Source organism: Felis catus, chromosome D3, assembly GCF_018350175.1.
Source record: "Felis catus isolate Fca126 chromosome D3, F.catus_Fca126_mat1.0, whole genome shotgun sequence".
Lineage (NCBI taxonomy): Eukaryota > Metazoa > Chordata > Mammalia > Carnivora > Felidae > Felis > Felis catus.
The window spans coordinates 90,169,059-90,175,058 of record NC_058379.1 but is presented as its reverse complement, the minus strand read 5'-3'; the positions used below and the strand labels follow the sequence as shown (position 1 = coordinate 90,175,058).

Sequence of the window (6,000 nt, the reverse complement as noted above, 5' to 3'; positions counted from 1 at the left end):
GATATTAACCCCTTATTGGACATATAATTTGCAAATAATTTCTCCTATTCAATAAGCCGTCTTTTCATTTTGTTGATGGTTTCTTTCACTGTGCAGATGGCTTTTAGTTTGATGTAGTCCCATTTGTTTATTTTTGCTTTTATTTCCCTTGTCTTTGGCATCACATCCCCAAAAAAACCAAACAACATTGCTAAGTCCAGTTACTCCACTTCTAGGTATTCATCCAAAGGATATAAGAACAATAATTCAAAAAGACACATGCACTCCTATGTTCACAGCAGCATTATTTGCAATAGGCAAGTTACAAAACAACCTCAGTGTTCACTGACAGATGAACAAAGATGCGATACACAAAACACACAGATACGCAGACGCACACACACACACACACACAGAGGAATACTACTCAGACATAAGAAAAAAGCCTTGCCAATTGTGACAACATGGATGGACTTCTGGGATATTATGCTATGTGAAAAAAGTAAAATGCAAAAAGATAAGTATTGTATGATTTCACTCATCTGTGTAATCTAAAAAATAAAACAAAAACAAACTCATAGACACAGAGAAGGCAATGGTGGTCACCAGAGGGAAGGGGCTTGGGGGGTGGGTGAAATGGGTGAAGGGGGTCTCTGTATGGTGACAAATGGTATCTAGACCCATGTGGTGTTCACTCTATAGTGTATACAGATGTCAAATCATAAAGTTGTACATCTTAAGCTTATATAATATATGCCAATTATATCTCAAGAAAAAAACATAAGGGAAAAATCTGTGACAAAACTGGCTACTGAATTAATGTAGAAAGTTATTCTTTCTACAGAAAGAACTTCTAAACTACTGAGCACTGTGATATTTTAACTACAGTAAAACTCATAATAATGAAGTAATTTCTAACAGGAATTTTTTTTCAGACCTCTGATATCAACAGATGAGCAGTTACTTCCATCAAAAGGTTTCCAATATATTTATATGTAATAATTAAATGCAACTTTAATTTTAAAATCTGTATAGAACAACAAGGAAATATTCACGATGGTATGGCCTATTATGCACCAGTCGCTGAATTCATTGGCCTCAAATGTGTATTACACGCGCGGATTTATCTTGCCATCAGTTCCACGGTCTGACACGTACTCCTACCCCTTTCCTACTGCTAAATGAAGAATACTGCCCCTTTGTTCAGTTGACAGACCTTTTCATTGTGTAATATTCTCAAGAAAAATCTCGTTTTATACTTTATATCGCAACGAATGCTAACAATGATGCGATCATTGGAAGAAACAAAGTAAGCCTATAATTTCTGTAAACAGCATCACTATAAAAGTTTCACAGCAATATAAGTCAGACTAAAAACAAACATGTCTTACTCAATTACACAAATACACTCAGACTTCTCCATTTTTTATAAATTCTATTTTATGAATAAGCACCTTAAAAGGGGGGAGAATTACGTTCCACAAATACACTAAGGTGCGCATAATTTACCAGCAGTTACTAAGATTAAAAGTGCTGAGAAGCTATTAAGCATTATGTGCAACACTATCAAAAGATCAGCCATGAAAGAGCAGAGCTGTACCGAAGAACTATGGAACCACCATTCTTTTTCACCAAACAAGGAAGTAATGAAATTTGCAAAATTTGTGGACACAGATGACTTTTGGATTGCCAAGATTTTGAAGAACTAGATGATCTAAGGCAAGTGTTCCTGAAACTGTTTTCACATCTGTGAAATGTAACGGTTCCCTTTCATCCAAAAATTGGGGTGTGTGGGTAGCTCAGTCGGTTGAGCATCTGACTTCAGCTCAGGTCAAGATTTCACAGTTCATGGGCTCAAGCCCGGCATCAGGCTCTGTGCTGACAACTCAGAGCCTGGAGCCTGCTTCGGATTCGGTGTCTCCCTCTCTCTCTGCCTCTTCCCCTGCTCGTGGTCTGTCTCTCTCTGTCTCTCAAAACTAAATAAAAATGTTCAAAAAAATTTAAATCCAAAAATCTATATAGTTCTGCAGTAAGCTACCTAGTGTCAGGACAAATGACACACAGCCAGGCACTGACATCTGCCAGGCACATGAAGTGAGACCCTTAGAAAGCCCTATAGAATATAACCTCCTTTATAAAGGCTGGTAAGTTATTTTCAAAAAGTTAAGTTACCCCTTTAGAATCTTAGTGGTTCTATAAATATGGTCTAAAATCATTACTAAAGCTATGAATCCTTCCACTAAGGAAAAGAAAGTAACTCCCCACTCCACTTCAGAACATCATTACTGCAGTAACATCAACCTAAGTCTCCACAACCAGAGCAATGAGGAACCAGGACAGTCCCCAGAGGACACGTGCGAAGACGGGACACCGCCCACCGAGCAGCAAGCGGAAGCAAGCTGTCACAACCGAGGAAAGCCCCCTGGCCGTCCGGATGGGGCCTCAGCAGCACAGTGGGCAGGAAGGGCTGATGGAACTGGTGCTAAACCAGGGGAAAAACAACTGCAAAGCAGAGCCCTGCCGGCGAAAACCGGGCACTTGGAGGAGGTGGCGGTTTCCGATTGAAATTCACAGTTTCCGTCTCTCGGTGCAAACCCTTCCATCTCCAGGGACAGAGCTCGCCCAGGCTTCGTTCTCAGACACTGCAGCAGGCTAATCAGGACTCCTAACAAGCAAGGTCAGGCACGGCTGCCGGGAGCCCCGGCGTCTGTCTGTGAGGAACGTGTGTGGGCTTCAGGACCCTTCTCTAAGAGCTGCCGTGCTCTGCAGAAACCGCTTCTCTAAGCCACGAATGACAGCGGGTCCCTCCACCGTCAACCTCACGCTATGCAAGGAAGAACACTAAGATTTCCAAATCAAATTTTGCTCATAATAAATGTGAGTAAAATAGCCACATAAACTAACAGTTCACACTGATATTTCAGATAAATTTTTAAAGAGTGATGATCTTCTAACACATGACATTTTTGTTGAAAGTCCATCCGGTGTTTTGCATTAATGGCATGGCCAGAGAGCAGTCACTTCAGCGCTCACCAAAGCTTCCTCCTGCACTAAGTGGGGCACTTCTCTTCCTAGCCAGACGACTAAATAAAAATTTTCACACCACCTTTTCTTCGCTGCGCGCCAGCACGTGGGGTGCATCATCTGAATGTGGGAGGTGACCGTCTTACCAAAAAGACAGTGGTGCACGAAACAGGGCCAGAAATAAATTATCGTCGGTCCATCAGTGGCCCCGTCTCATTTTATTTATACATTCAATAATGTAATGAACGTCGGTGGATTCACCACCAAACCTGAGAATTAGAACACTGTGTACCAGATTTTAATTTATCCCGACCTCGAACTTCCAGCTGTGAATGATTACCTTCTCAGATTTTTGTTCACTCTTTCCTTATTTTCATCATCATCAACTCTAGCAGTTGAACCACTTGATTAAACTGTTTTGGTTTTAACCACTTCCTGAGAGGCACTGGAGACCTGGGACAGGAAGAACACAACAGACGAAGCAGTGCCGAGGCGGGCAGGCTGGGCTCCAGCAGCAGCCGAGTTAGGAGCTCTGACCGGTGGCTCTGAGCATGTCTGATTCCAACCACAATGTCCAGAGGAATTTAAATTCTGTGTGACCACTGGCACATGAACTCTATCATGAGTGTGAAATCTGCAGAAGTCAACGGCCTATAGTACAGTAGCTCTGTGCATGAGACATTTACTCTGCTGAGGAGCCCACAGCTTCTCTGAGGTGCAGAGAAGGTCCCTTGTCACTGATGTGGTCTTTGGGACCCTCTGCCAGGTGCAGGCAGAGTAGCTATGCTCTTGTTTGGTTTTACGCGGTTCTATTCTACATACATTATGTTTGCTGTTTAACAGAAGAGAAAACTTAAAAATGCATTGAAGCTTTGAAATATGTCCATATACTGTTATCATTACAAGTATGAATAAAAAAATAATAAGCATTGGGTTAAATCCTTTGTTAATATTTTTCCTCACCTTCAAAATCTAGTAATCACGAAACAATGTATTTAAAAAAAAAACAAAACCCAAAAAACCCTAAATGTAAAAGACTTGATATCCAGCAGTAAGTCTGCCAATATGTGTCATATCCATGTCACGTGATTTATAAATGTGAAATGAGACAAAGACATTGTGAACACCACAATGCTGTCATAATGAAAAAGAAAATCATCAGTTATAATTAACATGCAAAAACTTTGAGTTTAATTTAAATACAAACTTCCATATGTATGTTCTGCTGAATCTGCTGTTTCCCATAATCATTTGCTCAACCAGATTAGCATGGAAAAAGGGGCACAGATATTATTTAGACATTAGCAACTGAAAGCTTCTTTAATACGTATTCATCTAAAAACAAGCACTCTTTAAGTTACAAAATGTTACGCGTAGACTGTGATTTTTTATAATAGTAGAACTATAAATTCATGCTCACTTCACCACAACCCTGACAACTGAGAACAGGTGTCGTCCTCAGCATCACAGATGAGAAGGTGAGAAAGTCACACTGACTCAGAAGAATGCACTTGAGCTTGGTTACACTAAGAGGCAGGATCATCTGCAGTAACATAAACTATGTTAATCTGTGATACCTTCTTCATAGTGTGATCATAAATCATGTATTAGACCAGCAAAGAAAAAGGCCATCTTACAAAAAGAAAAATTTCAGTGAAGATTTTAGTATCTTAAATCCAGCAATATTCATGGAGTGTCAATCACCCTCTGAAAAGCTGACAGAGAAAGAAAGCCACCAACAACGTCCTCAAGAAATCATCTCCTGTGGAAACAGGGCATGCGCTGTAAAGTAGAATGTGTTAAATAGTACACTGGCCTTGGTGGGAAGAAGTGATTATAGAGAGTGAAAATTTACGGGGGCATTTCCAATAAGACAAAATCTGGACCTTGCTTGAACAGACAATACGTGTGACCCACCTAGAGGACACGGAGACATGGCTTCCAGCAGGGCAGTGGGCGGGAGTTTTTCATGTTGTCTTGACCCAACTCCTATATCATGCTTACTACACCATGCTGGAAATCATCCATAAAACAAGAAAAGAACTGGAATTACATTAAAACTCAATGAAAAGGACTTTCTCTGAAAAGGAGGTCTCTATGTTGGGATCACATGCTAGAAGTAACTCAAAATGAAATTAGGTTGATTTACAGAAAAGTACTAGCGTTTGACAGTTTTCAACCTATGTGTTCATTTACACGATTCAATCTGCGGAGGTGCTAACATTTTAGTAAGCATCAAAGACATCATGATTCTTCTGAAAGGGAATGAAGGATTGGCTGGAATGAAGGACGGTGCTTGGGGAAACACTGGCATTACTACAGGGTCAACGCATCTCATGTGGCACATCGGAGTCTGCTTGTTTTCTCCTGTGAATACTAAGGGCAACAGAGCCATAAAACCAGTGGAGACGCCCTTTGCTTTAAGCTCACAATTGATTATACAAGTGACCCCAGTGCCAAGAAATGGGGAGAAATATCTTAGAGAGTAACTTACGTAAACCCTTGATTTTTCCTATCAGAGCTCCATAGCATAATGAAATGTAAACACCTTGTTTCTCATCTGCTAAAATGGATGATCAAATTTGCTTTGATCTAACTTTATAAAAACTACCTTCAGAAAGGTTATAAGTTTCCTGAAAACTCCTCAGGAAAAATTTTAATCTTGGACTTTTATAAGCAACTACCAAGACATCATGAATATAAAGAACCTCTCACAAAAAGTCAGTACTGTATAATGAAACTGTGTAAAAGTTGGTAATTAAGCATAATTGAAGGCTGCAGTGAACATATAGGCCTTTGTTCTTTTTAATTCTGGCACTGACTGGGAATTAAAGATAAGAGCTTAAGGCATATTTTAGTCAGAGTCCAGATGTATAAGCCCCAATGTTCTAAAAGTAATTTAAGTGAAATAAAAGAAGAGAATGGCCAAAAATATTCTAGATGCCTGCCAGGGAGAAACACCTATATTCCGAACATTTAACATATTTGATCAATCAT

General features: G+C 40.0%; 1 protein-coding gene across 8 annotated transcripts in view; it reads right to left on the bottom strand.

The window, feature by feature from the left end:
- ZNF407 (zinc finger protein 407) overlaps nt 1-6,000 on the bottom strand; it is a 455,477-nt gene that overhangs the window by 265,201 nt on the left and 184,276 nt on the right. The gene's annotated exons all lie outside the window — the stretch shown is intronic.